The sequence below is a fragment of the Nanorana parkeri genome, unplaced genomic scaffold, assembly GCF_000935625.1.
Source record: "Nanorana parkeri isolate BGI_ZX_2015 unplaced genomic scaffold, ASM93562v1 scaffold200, whole genome shotgun sequence".
Classification (NCBI taxonomy): Eukaryota; Metazoa; Chordata; class Amphibia; order Anura; family Dicroglossidae; genus Nanorana; species Nanorana parkeri.
The window spans coordinates 111,079-134,745 of record NW_017306468.1 but is presented as its reverse complement, the minus strand read 5'-3'; the positions used below and the strand labels follow the sequence as shown (position 1 = coordinate 134,745).

Genomic DNA, 23,667 nt, shown 5'->3' with positions numbered 1-23,667 from the left:
TCGCTTTCATCCCTGCCATAATCCCCCAGCACCCAATATACCCAAAGCAAAACCAAATGATGGTGTCAAGCTAACCGGATGGATATCAGTTTTGGATATAGAGAGTGGAAATTGACTTTATTGGTAATGTAAAATTATGTAAGATTATGTTAAAAGTTAACAATTTCAGATAAATCTTACGAAGAGTAAAGGTGGGCTTTGAATGTTCACCAAAGATGTTGTATGCATACACTATTGTCTTTAATGCTCATCTAAGTACTACTGGTTACAGCTGCTGTCCAGTAACACCACCAATTTAACCCTGCAGAACTGTGAAATACTTATATATTAGCAGTTCTGGGCACCTTTCAGCCTTCAGTAAGGAAACATGGTCGCAATAGTGGGGCACATGGCTGCCGCAGTGCCACCAATTGGTTGGCTCTCCTGCAACATGGCCCTTTCACAGCAATCACGTGGTACACTCCCCCAAAACCATAACTTAGTTGCAACCTGACAAGTATTTCTCTTTAGTCTATTATTACATGTGCTGAATTGTTTTCTGTTTCCGTTTAATTTTTATTATACTTTGCAATAAGCAAATAGCAAAGCATTTCAGCCTATATATTTCCTGTTTGTTTAAACAAGAATTACAAAACTACAGAATGACATCTAAATGCAATCATAAATTCTACAAGCAATTCTTTAACAGAGTATGCCTTTTCCGTCTATGAAGGATTTTTTTTCCCTCACCCAGAAATTAAGTTCTTCTAAACCATGACTGACTGCCGTTAAAACTATGTAACCATATTTGTGTTTTTGAAAGATTGCATCCTACTGCTTTCCCAGAGCAGTTTTTCCAAGGCCTTTGACTTTTGCCAAGACAGACACTTAATCATAACGGACAATTATCAGCAAATTCTCTCCGACAGGACCTAAGCCTGCTGAGGTAATGTAGCTGACAAACTTTGATGCACCATGCCCGTGCACATTATGTTCACATTGTGTGTACATCTGGGCACCTTTTATACCGATGCAGCAAACAGCCAATCATTTATTCCACTCTAATTAGCACACATGTAAATCTTCACCAATCATCCCACGATGCTTGCTACTGTTATGGCATCCATATCAAAAGCTGGCAGGACAAGTGAGCAAAAGGAAAAAAATAAAAATTAAAAAAAAGCAAACACCAGCTTTGAGTTGAACCTGCCGTCACACCATGGCAGGTCCCCTTTAGTCCTGACTTGCCAGCTTTCCCTTTCAACTCCTATCAATGAACTGAAAAAGAAAAAGGTCATCAGGCAGAAGCTGATTGGCCAGCATGCTATGATTCTTTACAAGATGCAGAAGCACACCTGAAGCGACACCATCCTTTTATCGCTTACAGCATGCTGCCTGTCACAAGAAAAAGTCAAGCACAGCTTCTGAGCACAGAAGTGGATAGTATGTTAACTTGAGGAAGCAATGTCCACCCCTATTTGAGAAAAAAAAATTATTTTGCTGCCAAATTCTGTGCTACTTGTCAACATATTTTTCTTCTTTCAGAAGAAATTCCTATTGTAGAATGTCTACAAAATTGTCATAAAAGCAGAATTTGATTAAAAAGCAAGAAGACATGCTGAATTTTAAACATGTTTGCTTTGATAACCAGAGTCAAGATCTTTACCACTTGTTGACAATGTAAGGTACTTTTGTTAATTTAAGTATTGTGTTTATGGAGAAGGATAAAATACAAACACATACAAGATGTTCAAAATTTAACATTGTAGCTTCTTGTAATGATCTGAATGACTTCTGGAACATCACTTTTAGACTTTATTTTAATTTTTTTGAAGTCACAATAATATTTATTAAAGAAATAATGAAAACAGAGTAAGATCAATCCGATATAGTTCAGGGACTTCACGTTATGCAAGACAGCATACAGCGCATTGGATAGAGCCAATAGATTAGCAATTGATGTCCCAAAAGAACTTCCCCATATACAGGTTACATTACCGGGCTGAAGAAACAAAAAACAGCCAGGCTATGAACCTCGTTAAGATGACACACAAAACCAAAAAAAGAAAGGTCGCCCAACAGCAGAACACTCAAAAAAATTTAAAATAAGACAGTGCAAGTAGAGAGATGGTAGAGAATAAAAAAGCAGAAGCGAGAGTATAGGAGAAAGGCCCAGAGAAAAAAAAAGAGGGTCCAGAAAAAAAAAAAAGAGGGTCCAAGGGGCAGAAATAAATAAAAGGGAGAGATGGGAGAAAGTGTCTTCTAATGTTAATCAAAAATACATTAGGAACATTTTTTGCAACATTTAAGGTAAATATTTATAAGGACAAAAATGTATGGATCTACATTTACATGTGTGCATGGGCACGCCTCAGGACTTTACATTGCTCTGAATCAGAAGAAAAAAATCTCCATTGTGAAACAAAAGTCAAATGCTATGTCCTATCCCTTTGTGCTACCAGTCAACATAATGCAATAGAGGACTGCACAGAAAGTGCACATGAACTAATTATTTTCCTAATGCTTGCTTTGCCAAGTGGCACTGGCCCTGGAGCTATGCAGTCACCACCAGATCCATGGAACCCTGTTTAAGAATGACTGCTCTATGTGTTTCCTTTTTATATGCACGGTGCCATGCTTGCTTGTTGTGCACAGAGTTTACATTAGAAGAAGTATATACTGGGGAAAATAAGTAAGCTGCCATTGCTGAATTCCGCTTGAAAATGCTTATTGCTTGGTTGCCAATAATCTCACACTTTCTACCCAAACAGAGCAAGAATGCAGCAAGCAAAGACAATGCATGTCTAATTCATTTTAGAAACTGACAAAGTTATTGAATCAACATGACAAAGCAAACATTTCAAAATTTTAAGTCAGCAATGGCAGATTCTATTTTTTCTCAGTACACATTTGCTTTAAATATCACTGTGTGTTTGTTTCAGTTTTAGCTACTAAGCTTTGTAATCAATAGGCTTTTTCTCAGCTAGCAAACCAGATAAGACTTATCCGGCAAACATGTGAAAAGGAGCCTATTTGGCTATAATAAAAAGATATGCATAAGAAAAAATAATTTGTTAGCAATGACCATGTTAGTAAAGAAAGTATATTTAAAAAAAAAAAAACAACAACACCTCTCTTCATTCCCTTTAATGTATTTTTGATGTGGCATTCACTTTTTTTTTTTATTGGATCAACTATAGACATGTGTATATTAATTATTTGGGGGCGTTACTGATCTGCCACATTCAACTTCCCTGTCCAACCACTATTGAGATAAGATATCAGAAAAACAGAGAGTCCTTGCTTTCAGTTATTCGCCAACTCAGAATGCAAAGCAAAAAGCAGAGTGTGCAATCAGCATTAAATATATGGCTGAACCCAGGGCATATGTATTTACAAAATATACATAGAAAGTTTAAAAAAAAATAATACATATTGATAGCATTATTTAACCTAAGACACTTGTTTACACTTAAAACTAAAATAAAATATTGAAAAATCTACATTTCTCTTTAAAATACAAAGTTACAATTTATCTTTGTTGAAAAGGCAGTGAAACAATAGGTCACTGCAATCATCTGTTAAATTATTTTAATGGTCCAGATCTTTTAAGACCACCACAATAATGTATTTTTAGGGCATCCCATAATTACTTCAACAGCATTAATTAAAAGTGACTTCCCATTAAACCATGTTATCACACGACCGTAAATAATAGTCAAAAATAACGCAGCTGTGCTACCTAGCAGAGACTGGAGAGGTCAAGACTTGGCTACGTTCTATTGACAATGCTATAACAAATAATTTTTATACATATAGATCATTTTTAAGAATAACATTGACTTTGCAATAAATTGATATGAGTTCAGCCTTTGAGCCAGATACAAAAGTTTAATTCTGGCTCAAATGACCATTACTTAGATGCCTCACGGCAGTATTTCAAGCCATAAAAGTTGTAAAGATTTAATCTGGTAGAAAAAAAAATGTAGAAATAAGCTGCATATGACTGTAGTCTACCTGCTGGATGGCAATACTTTTATCATGGCATTGCACTTCTGCAGACGGCTACATGTACCTAAATCCGATATTCACATGCATCTTAATCATCCTCATCTTCTCCAAGACCTAAAAGTGAGTCTATGAAAATGAAGGTCAGTGTGTTCCCTGGTTCCAACACCACTCTCTCTTTGATCTCAGCCACACACTATAGAAAAGTTGCTTAGCACAGAATCCAGTAAAGAGCATCACATTTTGCATGTTGGTGTGGCGTGCCCTAACCTCCCTATTGGGCTTTGATGCTGGCCATTCAAGAGCCGGTTGTAAATTGCATTATAAAAAAAAAACCAGTGTCACAATCTGTGATCAGGCTCGGAGTCCAATAGTAGCCAAAAGGTATCAGGTTTGAGGTGGAAGGTGATATGCGTAGTCTATAATCCAACAGCCAAGGGTTGGTACATGGATAGCCGTATGAGGAAGTTGTATCGCATAAGAAGCAGGAAGCATGATAGTCAGGAGAGCAATAACCTGGCAAACAGGAAGTGCAGAGGCATGGCTTAAATAGGAAGCTCAGGAGAGGAGCAAAGAGTTCAGCAGAAAACTAGGTTTAACTAAGGATTGCACAAGAGATCAGGCAAGGAGCTATCCAAGGTCCCAGGTGCTTAGCAGGAAGGACCACTGACAGATACAGCAGAGGTCCTGGTTTCAGATGTGGATCCTGACACCCTGTTTTCAAGGTTTGACCAGCTGTAGCTCAGGTATACTGAGCTTAGGGTGACGGGAGGATGCTAGTTTGTGTCCTCCCGTTACCCGGAGAACTATGGGGAAAAGCCCTAACCCCATAGTTCTCTCTTGAGCCTAACTGATGACACATCAATCATATTTGTAGAACATAATCTTCTGGAAGCAGACACATCCAACCAACATGTCAGGAGCTCTTTGGAATCTGTCTGCAGTGGATTCATACTCATATGTTCGTACTGATACAAAAGGTAAACAGAGACGTTACTTTAGCAAAGGTGCAATGTTTCCTGAAAAGTAATACATGTTCACCAACTGATTTCAATTTTTGAAGTGACCCGCAAATAAATTAAATTTAAAAAAGTGCAAAAAACTGAGCATAAGAAAATACATGATCCAAGCTCATCTCTAAGGAAAACCAAGCTTCAAACAGCTCTGTACATCCCGAGAAACAGGGAGCTGAAATGCAAATCTTGACTTGTAATAGTCAGGGTTGACCCCACCCCCACTTACCAAGATTGATTTTTTAAAGTTTACTTTAAAGCAGAATGCGAAAAAATGTTTTTTAACCCTTGCAGTGGGGATACCACCACACTGCAAAGGGTTAAGTGCTCGTTTTAAAGCTGATTTTTAAAAAAAAAGTTATAATCAATCGATCTTGGGAGCAGGCGTGCTCTTAGACTGGTCCCTGGAGCCTTTCTCTCCCCCTCCGCTACAATAGTCTAAGGATCCTTGAGTCATCATATTGAACAGAAAGTGTGTAGGAAGTGAGGACACAGGGACATATAATCGCTGCAGTGGATGAGGAGGCAGGCTTCAGAGGCCGAATTAGCAGCCAGTTGGCTCGGCAGTTTGGGTCAGTATAACTTTTTTTAGCACCTCGACAAAAACGAGCACTTAACCCTTGCAGGGCCGGGACAGCCGCACTGCAAGGGTTAAGAACATTTTTGCCCACAGTTCTGCTTTAACTGTCTAACACTTTTCATATGCTGGTAACAAGACAAATGTCATTACTTCCTGTTGGTGTCTAATGTATTTGGGACTACTGCTAGGCATTTCCAAAAGATGTGTCATCTTTGTACAAAACTACTGACATTTTTATAGTATGTTTTGTTTGAGCCCCCAACTTGATGAATTATGTATGTATGGAAAGGTTTGCCATCAAATATCATCGGCATTTAGGGCATGAATTCCATAGGTAAAAAAAAAAAAATTAGAAAAACTCTCATAACAATACTACACCTAAAATTAATTAAATATATTTATTCATAGATGTCGACAAGATAACCCATCACCAAAAATACAATATTGTACAGAATGATTTTGTATTGTAACAAAGGTCTCGATTTGTGAGTGATCTTAAACCTCTGGAAAAAGAATTCCCCAATTTCGAAGATCTGAAGCCCAATTACAAGTAATTACAGCTTTTCATTTTCAACATGATGAAATAATTTGATCCTTTTTTTCAAGAGGTCTGGTTTAGCTCAAAATAGACTAGTGCTTCTGCACAGAGTTAGTATACAGAGACAATAAAGATCAATCACAAAAGAAAAGCAAAAAAATACATGTTGCCCATAAATCATAAATGTACTCAGGGCAGAAATAGCTATTATTTTCTATGCATGCCATTCATTTCATCATCCATGAGTGAGAAATAACAAACATCCCAATGAAATTATTGAAGAAAATCAAGAGCATAATTATAGGTTCAGGACATGCTTCCAAGTAATCTATGTTGACAAAAAGGAGAGACATACAATAGCATTTATTAGGGAGCACCACATAACGCAGCAGTAACCAAAGAAATATAAGCATTACTGCATTTCCTTCCAATGTTCTTTAAGGACATTCTGGCTCACAGATAATAGTTTTAATAATCATTTAATGATCATTAAAGTGGACAAAATGCAGTTTGTTACTTTCATGTTCTTAAAGAACCTGGGACTGTATCATAGATATGTAGCAGACACTCAAGTTGTTCACTGAGCACTTCCAGGTGTCTACACAAGCTTTTGAAAAACAGGGAGCTCTGGTAAGAAATGCCAACCAGATCTTATGGTCTCCAACTCTGACCTACTCCCTCCCAAACCTTGCTCCTGATCAGTGAAGTGGTCCACCATAGTTAAAGTGACACTAAACTAAGGAGTCAAATCTTAAAAATGCATTCAAGTAACCTATTATCAAAAATGTATCTCATTTGTGAATCACTAGGCTGCAGATCCTCCCATCATCTCCAAATTTGTGCTGTAACTGTCCTTTCTTCTGGAGGGTGGCTTTTGTTCCTCATGGCCCCTGTGTGTGCTGTAAAGAATGCCTTTTTTTAAGTAGATCAACATCCACTGACAGTGATCATGGACCGGTAACTCTTGTCATGATACCAGACTATTTATTGTGCCCACAACCATACCATAGCAACATAGGCATTCGCTAAATCATAGATACATTTATAAACAAATGTAGGTAATGTTTAACCAAGGACTTTAAGGTTAACACCTTTTTCCAAGCAGCAATGCAATCTCATCTGTCCCAGGAAGTTTTTACTGTAAGAACATGAGAATTCAACCAAGGACGAGGGGATACATCTAGGTCAGTCTGTAAAAAGCTTTAAAGTACTAAAAGGTTCCCCTATAACATCCAGTACCAAATCCAGTTACTACATGATGCATGAACAATAAACTTCCTTAATTTGTGTCTTGCATGCTCCCCTTCTAAGACACTGGAGCTCACAGTGGGAGAAGTTCAGCAACAGAGGCATTGTCATCCATCAAGAAATCAGAGGGCAGTACTAGATGTAGCCAGGTGCTAATTGACAAGCTACAGGCTTATAATGTACCGGTAGTACGAACACTGAGGTGAACAGAACTGAACTATCACTAACGCAGTTTAAGCACACTTTTCCTCGGCGTAAAATATTTATGTTAATGGACTGTTCTCCAACAAAACCAAACTAACCCATCAGTGTTCCAGGTAGTACATTGAAATTCAAATACGGTGTGAAAAAGCAAAATAGCAGATGCATAGTTTTTGTTGCCAGATTTCATATTATTTAAAGGTAAGTGTAGCATTCCAAAGGTTAATAGGTGTTATGAATTAAGTTAGGATCAGTCTTTAGGGCTAAGGGTAAAGAGACACTGTCACCTTGTCCATTGAGGGCAAAGTGAGAGGGTCTATGTAAAGGTCTGACCCACTCACCTTGCCCTTGCCAGTGCTGCCAATCCCCTCCTTTCGCTGCCTCAGCCGATAAAAATACCTGGGGCTCCTGGGTATGAAGTGACATGTGACTTCCTCTCATGTGACAGTGTTTAAGTCTAGCAGCCAAGCCGGAGCACTATCACATAATAGATGGAGTGATGTGATTGCTCCACCTAGTGTCTGACTCCATCCAACACTAGCAATTTTGGTGTTAGCTGCAAAGGAGGAAGGATTGGCAGGGTAAAACTGGTAAGGGGAATATCAATGGGTTGTGGGAGCCCGCTCACACAGAGTCACATTTCTAGTGTTACTCTTCAGATAGGGAGAAGATTTAGGGCCTGTTCAGAAACAATTGTTTTCTGTGTGTCCCATTCACACCATAACACGGGTGTGAAGGGCGGGGCACTGCAAAAAAAGGCAAACATGCTAACATTCATAATTGTTGGTGCCTAAAGTCAATGATTAATTATTTTTGATGCCTAAAGTTCCTTGCCAGCAAATTGCAACCAATGAAGGTTGTGGTTTTCAAAGTCTGCTCTACAACGGAAAAGTTATTATCAAGTATGGCCACAATATTTTCATAAAAGTCTCAACTCATATGAAGCAGTAACACATCAGTTTAGAAACCGTAAACTTAGAACAGTACCTATAAAATTAGAAGAGTTCACTTTAGAACAAACATCAGCTTTTTAAAAAAGCATGCAGAAACAACCAGTAGTGTTTTACTTTTATTGTATTCTTGCGGTACTGGTGACCCGCACCCTTTATAGCACATTCCCACTGACAGTGATGTACTTACACAAACTCCCAAAGATCAGAGAAAGCACCATTATTTATGCAGCAATTAAACCCATTTACGTACCTAAACATGCAGAGCTCTCTGTGTGTTTCTGCATATTTTTAAAATGATGTTCCAATAATTTACAATAATTTTGAGGAGTAGCTCATACCACACATCTAATATTTGTATTACATTTCCTCATACTACAGTTTAAAACACAGGCTGCCAAGTCAAACTTCCAACGGCTTCAATAGAAAGCCATAGGACTTGGTAAATCTGTTTCCAATTTGCAAAACTCAAGTGTTTACAGTTTATTTTTTCAATATCTGTGTTTGGACTGGGCACACCCTTCCTATTACAATCTGAATGAAAACCTACAACTGATGTTCTGCAGGGTCAATTGACATTAACACAACCCTGTAGCTTAGGGAAAAAAACTGCTGTCAGGTATAACATACCGGCAGCACCATCCAAAACTCTGCTGTTACAGCTGAATCCCAAAATACTGACACTTGCTCCATGTACCCATTTGTCAGTGAAGCAGCCCATCATAGTAATGGGCCAATAGGAATGTGGGGTGGGGCAGAGTAATAAGTTGGTCATGCAGCTCAATCTACAGGTCAGTGCCACAGCCACCAAAGAGACAACAAGGGTCATATTGGTCAGGTGTGCAATGTGATATTCACAATAACGTGGAATGGGGCAGAGCCCTAAGCTGTGACACCAAAAGGAAGTATGGCACTTTTGCCATTAAGTACTGCCCAGGATTTAGGGTCCTGGAGGCTGCTGTAGACATGTGCAAGTACCTATAGGGTATTTACCAAAAGAGTAGTCAATGCTCAGAACAGACATCCAGCAGAGGTAATGAGTCAGTCTGCTGGACTGGAGCAAGTGAAATCAAATATGCTTATTACAAACATGGGTGAATACTCATACAAAACAAAGTTAAAAAACAAACAGAAACCATCAAATGGAAAGACCTGATTGACCACTTGGTCTTTTTCCAGCCTCACTATTTTATGTTCCTACAATCAGGGCTAAATGAGAAGCAGAAAATGTATATATGGCTGCTACTTTGAGGTGGGCAGAGTGTTTTTTTTGAGGGGCAGATGAGAGGCGAACTGTGCATATGACTAGTGTGGGGAAGGGTTGGGACGGTATATATAGCTTTTGTGACACAGGGGAGGAGAAAGCTGTGTATGTACCTGCTGGAGAGTGAGTGTGTGTATAAGGAGGGGCTGTATACACTTGCTGCCTTTCTTAAGTTGCCCATACACCTTACAACCATCGCAAGACTTTTGTCTTGCGATGGTTGTAAGCTAATTAAAAGCTTGTACGATCTGCCCATCTTGGACAGGCAGATCGTACTTTTCCTCATACTACAGTTTAAAACACAGGCTGCCAAGTCAAACTTCCAACGGCTTCAATAGAAAGCCATAGGACTTGGTAAATCTGTTTCCAATTTGCAAAACTCAAGTGTTTACAGTTTATTTTTTCAATATCTGTGTTTGGACTGGGCACACCCTTCCTATTACAATCTGAATGAAAACCTACAACTGATGTTCTGCAGGGTCAATTGACATTAACACAACCCTGTAGCTTAGGGAAAAAAACTGCTGTCAGGTATAACATACCGGCAGCACCATCCAAAACTCTGCTGTTACAGCTGAATCCCAAAATACTGACACTTGCTCCATGTACCCATTTGTCAGTGAAGCAGCCCATCATAGTAATGGGCCAATAGGAATGTGGGGTGGGGCAGAGTAATAAGTTGGTCATGCAGCTCAATCTACAGGTCAGTGCCACAGCCACCAAAGAGACAACAAGGGTCATATTGGTCAGGTGTGCAATGTGATATTCACAATAACGTGGAATGGGGCAGAGCCCTAAGCTGTGACACCAAAAGGAAGTATGGCACTTTTGCCATTAAGTACTGCCCAGGATTTAGGGTCCTGGAGGCTGCTGTAGACATGTGCAAGTACCTATAGGGTATTTACCAAAAGAGTAGTCAATGCTCAGAACAGACATCCAGCAGAGGTAATGAGTCAGTCTGCTGGACTGGAGCAAGTGAAATCAAATATGCTTATTACAAACATGGGTGAATACTCATACAAAACAAAGTTAAAAAACAAACAGAAACCATCAAATGGAAAGACCTGATTGACCACTTGGTCTTTTTCCAGCCTCACTATTTTATGTTCCTACAATCAGGGCTAAATGAGAAGCAGAAAATGTATATATGGCTGCTACTTTGAGGTGGGCAGAGTGTTTTTTTTGAGGGGCAGATGAGAGGCGAACTGTGCATATGACTAGTGTGGGGAAGGGTTGGGACGGTATATATAGCTTTTGTGACACAGGGGAGGAGAAAGCTGTGTATGTACCTGCTGGAGAGTGAGTGTGTGTATAAGGAGGGGCTGTATACACTTGCTGCCTTTCTTAAGTTGCCCATACACCTTACAACCATCGCAAGACTTTTGTCTTGCGATGGTTGTAAGCTAATTAAAAGCTTGTACGATCTGCCCATCTTGGACAGGCAGATCGTACTTGCGATCATCGAAAGCACGCCCCGCTGAGTGGCGGGCTTCCGATGACCGCAATGCTGAACGGACAGTGTGCGTGTGCGCACACCGGCCCGTTCCGCAGTTGTCGAACGAGCACGCCACTAACCCGCCGACAACTGTACAATTCTCGGCGGGTTTTCTAGCATGCTCCTTCGACAAAAGACGTGCGACCGGACAGTAGAAACGGTTGCGCACCTTCCATGCACCTTGCGATTATCGTACGATCGCGGGATTTCCCGCGATTATCGTACGATAATCGCAAGGTGTATGGGCACCTTTAGGTACACCTCTTCAACTGCTCGTTAACACAAATACCTAATCGGCCAATCACATGGCAGTAACTCAATACATTGAGGCATGTAGGCATGGTCAAGATGGTCTGCCGAGGTACAAACCAAACATCAGAATGGGAAAGAAAGGTGATTTAAGTGGTTTTGAACATGGCATGGTTGTTGGTGCCAGGCGGGCTGGCTTGAGTATTTCAGCATGAAAAAATGTCCAATGATGAATGTGGGATAACATGGCTTAGCTTGGTAACGAGACATGATGACTGGTCATAAATATATATAGTATAATAAAGAACTTTATTTACATGATCTCAATATGCTTAAAAACATTTCATTGGTCTAAAAAGTTACAAACAGTGGATAATAAATAATTACATATACCTCCCTGGACTTAGTGCATGTAATGGTGTATATAATAACGATATATTTTTTTGTAGTATTGGTCATGCATTTGGTGCATGATTGTCCATACACATTTACAAGGCAAGCATAATTTCATTTATAATTGCACTATTCCGGCCCTCGACGCGTTTCGCTCACTAAAGCTTCCTCAGGAGGTTTATTGGAGGCAAAACTCTAATTTCTTTGTAGATCCAAAGCTGAGATAACTCTATTAATAAATAAATTGTAATTCTCAGTGCACATGTATGAATATCTACATTAATATATAAGCTCAATTAACTACATACATACCCTCTTGGAAAATTGGGCAATGGATGGGTCCACATCCCCGGAGGACTCTAACCATCCAAGGACGGTTAGAGTCCTCCGTGCAATTGCACTTGCACCATGCAATTGCACTAAGTCCAGGGAGGTATATGTAATTATTTATTATCCACTGTTTGTAACTTTTTAGACCAATTAAATGTTTTTAAGCATATTGAGATCATGTTAATAAAATTCTTTATTATACTATATATATTTATGACCAGTCATCATGTCTCGTTACCAAGCTAAGCCATGTTATCCCACATTCATCATTGGACACTTTTAAAGCCCCATTATCGCTTTGTTTTTTCATTTATTGTATTCAGGGGTGTGGTGTCACAGTTCCAATGGGTGCTCTGGGAGATACTTGTTTTATTTGAGTATTTCAGCAACTGCTGATCTACTGGGATTTTCATACATAACCATCTCTCGGGTTTACAGAGAATGGTCTGGAAAAGAGAAAATATCCAGTGAGCAGCAGCTATCTGGGCAAGGATACCTTGTTGATGCCAGAGGTCAGAGGAGAATGGCCAGACTGATTCAAGCTGATAGAAAGGCAACAGTAACTCAAATAACCACTTGTTACATCCGAGGTATGCAGAAGAGCATCTCTGAACACACAATACATTGAGCCTTGAAGCAGATGGGCTACAGCCACAGAAGACCACACTAGGTGCCAATTCCGTCAGCTAAGAACATGAAACTGAGGCTACAGTATGCAAGGACTCACCAAAATTGTAAAATAGAAAATTAGAAAAACGTTGCCTGGTCTGATGAGTCTCGATTTCTGTTGCGACATTCGGATGGTTGGGTCAATTTGATGTAAACAACCGGAAAGCATGGATCCATCCTGCCTTGTATTAACAGTTCAGGCTGGTGGAGCTTCGCATCATGGATGTGCAGCGACAAATCTGCAGCAACTGTGTGATGCTATCATGTCAGCATGGATCAAACTCTCTAAGGAATGTTTCCATCACCTTATTGAATCAATGCCACAAAGAATTAAAGCAGTTATGAAGACAAAAGGGGTCCAACCCAGTACTAGCAAGGTGTACCTAATAAAGCCAGTGAGTGTATATGAATGTTACAAAATCCAACATGCATGTCAGATGCAGGGCTGAATGAATTCTTTCTGCCCCCCTAGGCTAACTGGTGCTGCCTCCCTTCTACCCCAGTTGGTTGGCTAATCCTAAACAAAACTTACAGGATTAAATGTCATAACCACACAGGGCAAGCCAAGGATGAGGATGAAGAGGCTGAAAAAGGCAGTTCGGCTTTCTAAGTACAGAGAACAAATATTCCACACAAAAAAAATCTGTAACTGTTCAAGCATCTCTGGCAGGGTTACAGTTTGTCCTAATCCCTATCACTGTTGCTTCTGTTGAACAGCTTGGTCTCTGTGTAAAATATTCCTATCAAGAACTAAATAGAAATATGCAAAACAAAAAACAACCTTGCTAATTCCACAGTTTGAACCAGACTCCATAAAATAAAAACAGTAGCATGATTTTGGTTCTTAAGAAAAATTGCTTTGCACAAAGGCATTTTTTTTCTGCTGTGTTGTCATGTGGTTTTACCCCTGAAAGGTGCGATGGGATGGAAATTTCCTTCTTCTCAAAGTGAGAATGATAGGACAGGCTTGTTCTTAAACACAGCACAATCTATGATGTAGATGGTACAGTACTCCAGCTTCAATTCACCTGGCAGTTTGATGCAACGAGCTCGCACATGACAACACATTGATTTTACTTCTACCTCCACGTCGACGTCTGTGTAAAGAAATCCATTAGGTAGACAGTTCTCATCTCAATTGACTGACAGACTGACAATTGAATACTTTTCACCTTCTTAACTGACTGACAGCTAGACACTTAAACAAGCCTTCATGCTGCTATAATAGTTTGAAACACTTTCAATTACACGAATCAAACAAATCCATAATCCCACTAGTTGAATACATTTTCTGACTGCTGCTATATTTGGCTGAGTTTATAATGTTTGCTGAATAATGTGCATTCTGCCATCATGTAAAATGTTAAGACACACACAAAAACAAAAAAAAGTACACTATAACTGCTTATCATTTCTGTTTTTTTTTTTAATGTTATGTGTACTACAACAATATCAACTGTGCCAAGGCTGGTATTGTTCAATATGCTGTGGTTTTCACTACAGTGCTCTACAACTGATTAATACATGTGCAGTTTTAATGGTTATGAGGCCAGGTTCTTCATACCACTTGTTTCAAGAGGCTAAAAGTTTAATGACAGATTTGTTAGCAAACCATTCAATAGCTAATAACTAAGGATGCACGAAAAATACATTGTTAGACCAAAACCGAAATGTAAAACATTGTGGGCCAAAAACAAATATTACTTTTTTTTTTCAACCTTTTTACATTTTTTAAAAATTATTTTTCATTTATATTATTTATTTATTTTACTTTACTATTCGGGGCTTTGGGGAAATAGCAGGGGTCTAAATAGGCCACGATATTTCCCTTTTAAAAAATAGAAAAAGTTTGAGTCCTCAATCTCTTTTTCTGCTACCCCAGCACTCAATGAACAGGAAGCTCTCAGTACAGAGGCTAACTGTTCATTTATACATTGAGAAGCTAGTAAACAGATACTACGTCCGCAATCATGAATGAACAGGATGTGATATAGAGCACTTCCTGTTCATTCAGAACTGGAGCCATAGTAAGCTTACTATGACCTCAGTTATGTACACACACTCAGGGATCATTACTGATCCCTGAGTGTTTGTGCTCCACGCTCCATCCTGACTGCTCCACCTGTCACAGGAGCCGAGCTCTCCTCCCACACTGCCCAGCTCAGCCTACAGACAGCTGCCACCTCCCTCCACCACCCCGCTCTGTCACCTCCTCACCGCCTCCTGTCAGCTTCTATCCTACCTGCTGGGTGTCATTAGCTGGATTGGCTCTGTGCCCCCCCCTGCGTACACAGGCGGAGGAGAGCAGCGGGGGATTGGAGGGGACGCAGACCGGCACCCAGAGGGGAGAGAAGTTTCAGGTATATTGGACACTTGGAAAAGAACTTTATATTTGACAGAGAAGCAAAATAAAAATGTCCATGACTGAAGAGGCAGAGCCAGCTGTGCCCGCCCTCCTCCCCACATCCGTTCCTCCAGTCAGCGCTGGAGAAACGGAGAAGGGAGGGGTGGGGGGGAGTGTTGACCAACAGTCACCACTCTCTGCAGGGAGAGGATCTGGAAGTCAGCAATCTGCGGTGTGTGTTCACTGACTTCCCAATGTCAAAATATGTCCATGCATTTATTTCATCCAGACTGGATTACAGCAACACCCTCTACTAATGGTCTCCCTGTGAATAGACTATATTATTTGCAGCTGGTACAGGATGCAGCAGCTAGGCTATTCACCCACCAATCCATCATTGCCACATTATTCCAATTCTTCACTTCCTATACCGGTTTCCAATTAAAATAGTATATACATTAAAGAAGAATTAAAGTGCTAGTAATCAGTAGATATATGCCCCAACAATAAAAAAAAAATTAAAAAAAGAAAGAAGGTGGCAAATACCAACAAACCTACCTGTGTCATCTGCGCTCGCTCACGCTGCGACGGAGGAAGTGTGGGCGGGCGTATACACAGTACAGATCGTCAGAGGGGAGAGGTGGAGAGCACTGCTGACACTAAATGGACCTAGCCAGGCAGCCGGGAGCGTGCACACAGGACAGACCCCCTATTGCACCTGAGGAGTTTGCACTAAATCAGAGACCGCTGGAAGGAAGTTGAAGGAAGAAGCTCTTTGGATCAAGACGCAGCACACGCAAGGCAAGTCTTTAAAGCAGTATTGGTGAGGGGGGCAGGGAATTCTATCTTTAATGTCACTTTACATTTTTTTCCTGTTTCCTAAATAACCCCCTAAATAACTTGGGCCCTGCCTATCTATCAGAGCTTCGGGTTACATATACTCCTACACACGCCCCCCACTTCTCAAAAAAGGAAAATCCCAGGTATAATGCAGCACCCACAATGTGGAAACGACCAACGGAGCCAGAGGCACACGATATGAAAGCGCCCCATAGCTTTCTTGTATAACCACCAAATGGGATTCCACAAATTATATTAATTTTAAAAGGAATACACCAAATAAAATAATTTGCATGCTGTTAACGCAATGCTTAGCAGACTGGGATCCAGAAGATAGCCCACCAATTATGGGCCATAACATAAAAAAGGGTGGATACCTCAGCATTAACATTTTATCTTTCGCATCTCATACCTGGCCCCTCTAGGATGAAAGTCTAGAATAAAGTTTGGAGAGCAAAACGCTCCTTGTGTTTACTCTGTGGCTACAGTCTGAATACATCTCACAAACTCTATACCGCAATAACATTGTAACAATGTTTCCAGCAAATAATAAAAATGATAACACAACAATCTGAAGCTTGTATGGATGTACCCTGAACCCTATTCTCCAGCTACTATAAAAGAGCTCCACTGAAACTCAACTCATTCAAACTGTAAAGCTAGTCACTGCAGAACAGTCCCCTAGAAGTTTGTTCTTTTAGTGCCCTCTTGAAGAACTAAGGTGGTGTTGAAGGTCATGCAAGCTGGTACCAGCATGGCATGGGGCACTGTGCTGGTATGATTGGCTGCTATTCTTAAAATTAGAGGAACAAAACTTTTAAAACAAAAACAAAAAAACAGGCGGGTTTAGCAGGTCAGGATTTATTTTTATTTTTTTTTGCAGATATCTACTGGCCTGAAAACTAGTCTGCTTTGCGGCAAACCTCAAACCTGCAGATCAATCCACTTCACTCTACTAATGACCGCACATCTTGACAGACCTAGTGATTATATGACCACATCTTAAATTCAACACATACAAAGTAAAGATGACTAAGAGGCATCTAAGATGTATCTTTTAACACAGACTGTATGACCATAATTGACACTTAATGTGAAAACTATAATTTTACAACCAAGTGTTACATTGCAGAAGATTTAGACAAAAAAAAAATGTGGTACAGTTTTAAACTATGCTTACATTAATGGAATGAGTCTAAGGATGTTAACTGCACATGTACAAAAGCATAAAATAAGTTAAATTTCATTAAGCTTGTGTGTCTGTGTATTGTTTTCAGCAATGCAACTCTTTCCTACCAGTAGAGAATTCACGCGCTCACATGGAAAATCTCACTGTAAATCCCAATATTTCAGGAAAAAGCTGATAACCTGGTATTAGGGAATAATGTTCTATTTACCCACTGGTGTTCATGACAAGTAACCTTACACTCCTCCCTGCAATTATACGTCCAGCTTGGAAACCTATATTAGAATCATAATAATTTGCACTTGTTTCATATGGTAAACCGCATTTAGCAGTTATGCAAATTTACCCAAATAGCTAAAATCAGCACAGTCAGTTGGAGACAATGAAATCCAGACCCTTCAATTGTGGGAAAACTGCACAAGCTACCCCATATATTACAAAGATTAAGAGCGATGCTCAAACTTTAGTAACCCATAGCAACTAAAGAGCTATTCTGCTTTAAATTGATGAAAGGCAAAAATTTGAAAAACTGCTCTGGTTCGCACACCAGTACAGCTTTTAACAAATGTATTACAGCTTACAACGTATTGCTGGCATTTTAATGGTCACATCTTCAGAATTAAGGTTATGTTTATATCTTTGAAGCGATAGATAGATAGATAGATAGATAGATAGATAGATAGATAGATAGATAGATAGATAGATAGATAGATAGATAGATAGATAGATAGATAGATAGAATTTCATTTTGCGGATATCAGTGTATGTACTAACAGCTTGAAGTCTCCACACTGAAATATCCAAATGAACATGCTTATGATTTAAACATATACAGCACATAACAGGCTAACAAGCAGGATGAGGGTGTGCTGCAATGTGCTATAATTGGGTTGACAGAAATAAAAGGAAAAGTCAGAGTCCATCAAGAAATGTTTTGTAAAAAAAACACAAAATGCAGAAGATTGTCTCTGCAATTGAACAGTTGCATCAAAAATGGTCAAAGTGTTTTAAAAGGACATCGTTTTAAGAAATAAGAAAACTAAATCTGAATATAAACCTTGCCCCATACATCAGGCTCGAGCATTTTGTCTGTGGAGCAATGCTGCGCCTAAGGAGGTTGTGAAGCATAGTGACATCTTCCTCCCTATGCCAAGTATACAGGGTCGGTTTTATGCATATGAAGACAGGTAATGGGTTATGGACGCAAAATAGCATTAGGGAATCACTGATCCAAGCAATGATTTGAGGATAAACTATGGTCACTAAGCCGTGTATAAAATTACAAATGTGTATTATATATTTATATAAATACGCACATACATACAGTATGGTCCAGGAATATCTCAGAATAAAATTAGCAGACTGGGTGCACCTTACAATGTATAGTACCAATTCATTTAGGTCTTGCTATAAAATGAGCCAGAGATTTGGCAGATAAAGGCTTTACAGCTCCACTCTGAACTTTAAAACTTCTCCTCCCAAATGCTATTTATCTAAACAGAACCTAAAAGGGGCCCTCATCCTCCACGATGGCTCTAAATCCTTAGAGCAAGCACGTTTGCTCACTTTATTAGATGACCTTTAAAGCCTATCTCCAGGTAGAAAAATAAAATCTATATACTTTTGCAGTGGGGCTACCCCCACACATTGCTTGTTAACGTCTTCAGTTGTTGTGTAAGGGACTTTGACTTACCTGATCCTTGCTCCCACAGGCTCCAAGATAGGTGCCTGCAGCCTTTCCCCCTCCTCTCCAGCAGTTGGAGGCCTACTGCCACCATCAACTACAATGCAGGATCCATAGCCCTGAGGACAGCAAAGGACAGTTCACATGCCAAAGTGTAAGGGAGAGAGGCTAGCGCTGACTGCCATGGAAATGGGGAATTGGTAAGTAAAAGTCATTTACACAATGTCCTTAGACCAAAATGAGCAGTTAACTGGTCACTACTGTGCAAGGGGACTGGTCTCAGCTGTAGCTTTCTGCAGGCAGCCTACAGTGGGGAGGACCTGCTGGGTTCCGTCCACAGCTCTGTCTGCTGTCTGTACAGGCTATGTGCAGCACAGCGATGATGTCACCACTATGTTACAAGGTAATAACTAGAAAGGCATTTTACGATTTATATCCTTTCTGGCTATTGAGAATTATATTTACATGGAAATTATTTGCTCAGAGTTCAACTTTAATACAAATAGATTTCTTACCAAGTCTGTTGATAAATATATGTACATCTATACACTTCATGGGATCAGGATTTGGGATACTTTGCTGAAAATGTCTGAGACATAATGGACAATTTAAGAGCATATAATTTCTCAAAGACAAACACTTTGAGAGGAGTCGGGTTTCCTGGCTTGACGCCCCTCCGCTGGTCAATAAGTTGGAGGCGCCAATACAGAGTTCTCTTTGAGCCCAAAGTAAAATGACACTCTGTAAAAGGAGCTTGCTCAACCACACTGTACAACAAATTGATTTTCTGGGAAGCAATACAGCCTGTATTTAACCTAACAGTCTAACCCTGTTGTACTACACAAAAAGGATCATGCATATTGATTTCTTTATTACAGTTCCTTGTGCGATCAGTAAACGTTCACAAAACACCAGCTCCTGGAGCAAGGGAATTTTAATTTTTCATTCAAAGGCTGCATGCCTGAACATTGCTGTTCTTTGCTAGATGCCTGTGCTTTAGTCAAACGCTTGATATACTTAGCATATTCCTTATTGACTTTTTTTTAAATTTAAATTGCAAAGGGTTTTATTTGCAATTAATAATAGCATTTAGAGAAAAACAACATGTTTATTTCCAGTGGTGTCTTTGCATGTAATTGTAGCATTTAAGAGAAAGCAATGTATTCATTTTCTGGGGTGTAATACTATCAAAAAGTAAACATGTCTACTCTTAACTGCAGCTACAAAATAAAGTGATACTTTAAAGGGAACCTGCCACTGGACAAACGTTGTCTGGACAAACGTTGTCTGGACAAACTTTGCAAGGTGATTGTAAGTTCTGTGAGGGCGCACACATGCTGAATAGTCTGCGCTCTCCAGACATGAAGCAGTGTCAAGAAACTGGAAATTGGTACCTACCAATGCATCAGCGATTTAGCTGCCAAAAACGTTGATTTTCTGCTGCCGATTGCTCAGCAATGTCAGCACGAAAATAAAAATAAAAAGATATAGGATTTTCCTCAGTCTTGCACTGTAACAATGATCTGACAAGTGACAGACTATTAAGGTGTACTGTTCACACAAAAAAAGGCAAAGTCATATTTCCTCAAACCTTATTGTAGTCAAATTGAAATTAAGATGCAGGCAGATTATTCCTGAAGCATCATAGTTTTCGCCTCGTTTTTATAAGAATTGTCAAATGACAAATGGCTTCTGTCTTTATGATAAATCGTTTTTGATTACGCTTTTTATGGGCAAATAGTTAGAGTGTCAAATGACATGCATTTCCCAGCATGCTGGAGGGCTTTTATCAGCTAATGGTATACATATCGGTGACTTTTTGGGAGCACGTCTTGACAACTCCACTATTTATTGTTTCGGTCAACATATTTCCACCATACACTTCTACTGTCAGTAATTGGTATAAACAGGCAAAACGGTAAACAAGCAAAGACAAAAAAAACAGTATAAATGACAGCGGTTAAAATACTGGCAGTAACTCGCTTCAATTGCCCGTGCCTGTAATAAAGCAAGTGTAATAAGGTCATATTCCTTTCACGTAGGGAACCTAAAGAAAAATAATAATGGAACTTGCATTTTATATTGCCTTCTTTTTGAACACAATTAAACTTTTGAGTCAGTTAATGTGAAGTTTCTGGAATCGATGTAAGCGATTAAAGAATTGCAAGCAAAATGCTTTGTGAGGCGTAATTACTATAAGGTCACTAGATATTATTTGGAGTCAGTTTGGTTTATCATATTACAACATGACAGGATGTGAGGCAAAAATTATGAATTCCTTCCCTAAATCTGTCCTTTTCTGATTTAGATGGATGGAGAATAATTAACTCTTAATTATTCAGATGACTTGAAGGCAACTTAAGGATTCAGAAAAGAATGCAGTCATTTTCACCAAGGAAAGCAGTCTCCTATCATTTATCAAATCGTACAACTTGACCAAGAATGAATAAGAGAAGAAAAAAAAAATGCTTGTGTTTATCCAAAGCCCTAACTGCTACCTTAGAGGTTGTTAAGCAATAACATTTCCCTTAAATTCTACCATATGCAAATCAACCGCAGCAATTTGCATTTTAAAGTATTTAACTCTACATATTTATTAGATTTTGAGGCCACGCTGATCATTGATTTATGTGCTTCTGGCAATCATATTTCCATATTTGTATGATTTTGATGACAGTAATAATTCAAATATGCAGAAAGTTGTTCTTTGAACAATATCTTTAATTACGTCCTCAAAGCATTATTGTTTTGCCTGCTGCCCTGGCAGGAAAGGTTTGGAGTGCGGGGATGGCTCTGTGATCCAAACAGCACAGATCAACATTTGTCCTTTCCTGCCCTGCACACAAAACACAGAAACGACTCCTCTTGTGAGCCAATCACAAGCTCTTCAATGCCCTACACAGCCCAGGAACCTTTGCACGTAAATCCCTTATTAATCCTGACACACTTTCACGACAAATTCAATCACAGCTCAGAAGGTTTATGTTCAAAATGCAAAACCTGCCTTATTTACTTTGCCGCTAACTCGCAAACTTTTTCTGCCACGTCTTTTTATTGGTCTTGTCACAAATTACGTACACTCCTATGAAAGCCATCAAGAATTGTAATCATTACAGGGAGCTGTAAACAGGGTTTTTCTTTTGTTATACATTTCTCAGACACAATTCCTGAAAGAGACCGCGTGAACAAACAGTAAATGTTCTTCAACCAGATACAAATATTTAATTTTTAAATGGAGGGTGTCCTAATTATACGGTTATACTAGTTTGGTTTATGGGGACGTTTGTAGTGAGTTATTTTCAGTCTAAATTAGACGCAAAAATGTTTTTAAACAAAGAGAAATTTTCTGTATAGTTTTTAAAATATCTGCATTGTACTGCCAGTTTTCAAATGTTCAAATATGGTACATATAAATGCCAGCCCAGCGTGTGCGATGTGATTGCATGCTGTGCTTTAAAGGAGTGAACTACACACTTGTTTGTTTTGTCATGTGTGTTAGTGATTTTATAATACGGCTATGCTTAGGTTATCAATAACAAATCACGCTTCGGAGCCTAGGTACCAACAGCACTATCTGCCTGCTGTTGATCACTGTCAATATACAAGAAGAAAGTGTTTATTAAACACCTACCGTATTTTTCGCTCCATAAGACGCACTTTTTCCCCCCAAAAGGAGGGGGGAAAAGTGCCTGCGTCTTATGGAGCAAATCCCGACGCCCGAGACATGCAGTTTCGGGCGCCGGGCGAGTAGTAGGAGCCACTGCTCGTTTAATACGAGTGATCTAATGAGATCACTCGTATTAAAACCGAGCAGCGGCGACGATCGAGATAACCATAGAGCAGACGAAGAATAGACGTTCTTCGCCTGCTCTGTGTCATCACTGAGACCGTGGCGCTGTAATCACAGCGCCACCTGTCTCAGCGGTCACTAACTGCAGCTTCTGTCATAGAAGCTGTCACAGAAGCTACAGCCTTGAGTGCTCCATAAGGCACGCCGGACCTCCCTGCGTCCTATGGTCCGGTGCGTCTTATGGACAGCAAAATACGGTAATAAATTTTTTTTTTTAATGCCTCTGTTGCATTTTTTTTTTTTTTTGTTATAAGAATATAACACTTTGCAGCATGTGCTGAAATGGTAATTGACCTTCAAAATGCATGCAACATAGAAGTTCAGACTTCAGACATTACCGGCTGCAAGTTTGTTCCAGGTCAATGAATCAATTCACCTTAAAAAACGAAACCCAGCTACAGCAACTCTCATGTTTTTATCCTCACTTCATCCTTCCCTTTAATTAAAAAAAAAAAAAACCAAGCAGCAATACCCAGTGACACAAACCGCTAAACCTAAGAATGTATTTACTTTCCCAGGACTATAGAGGGAACACAGAGACATTGATACTAGTCCCTGTCCCTGTAAAAGCTTTCAATCTAATGCCAAAACCGATAATGCATAAAACACAAACAACTCAAGTCAACTATGTATGGAAAACAACCTACCAGTATATTTTGGAATGTGCAAATATTCCAGAAAGATGGTAGGAAATTAACCCAGGGACACGGCACTAGAAGGCCTGAATAACCCTGGTGTCCACACACTAACTGTTATGTTACATTGTATAATATAAAACTGAGCTGAACATATACTGTTTAAGACCCCCTACCCCCCCCCCCCCACATGGCATTTTTCTAGATTTAA

General features: G+C 39.5%; 1 protein-coding gene and 1 long non-coding RNA gene across 2 annotated transcripts in view; both read right to left on the bottom strand.

The window, feature by feature from the left end:
• Nucleotides 1-23,667, bottom strand: part of ZNF407 (zinc finger protein 407) — a 383,946-nt gene that overhangs the window by 293,706 nt on the left and 66,573 nt on the right. The gene's annotated exons all lie outside the window — the stretch shown is intronic.
• Nucleotides 4,511-7,289, bottom strand: LOC108786277. Its single transcript, XR_001941187.1, has 3 exons — nucleotides 7,280-7,289; nucleotides 6,784-6,789; nucleotides 4,511-4,636 (listed from the first exon to the last, which is right to left on the bottom strand). It is a non-coding gene; the product is annotated as an uncharacterized LOC108786277 (long non-coding RNA).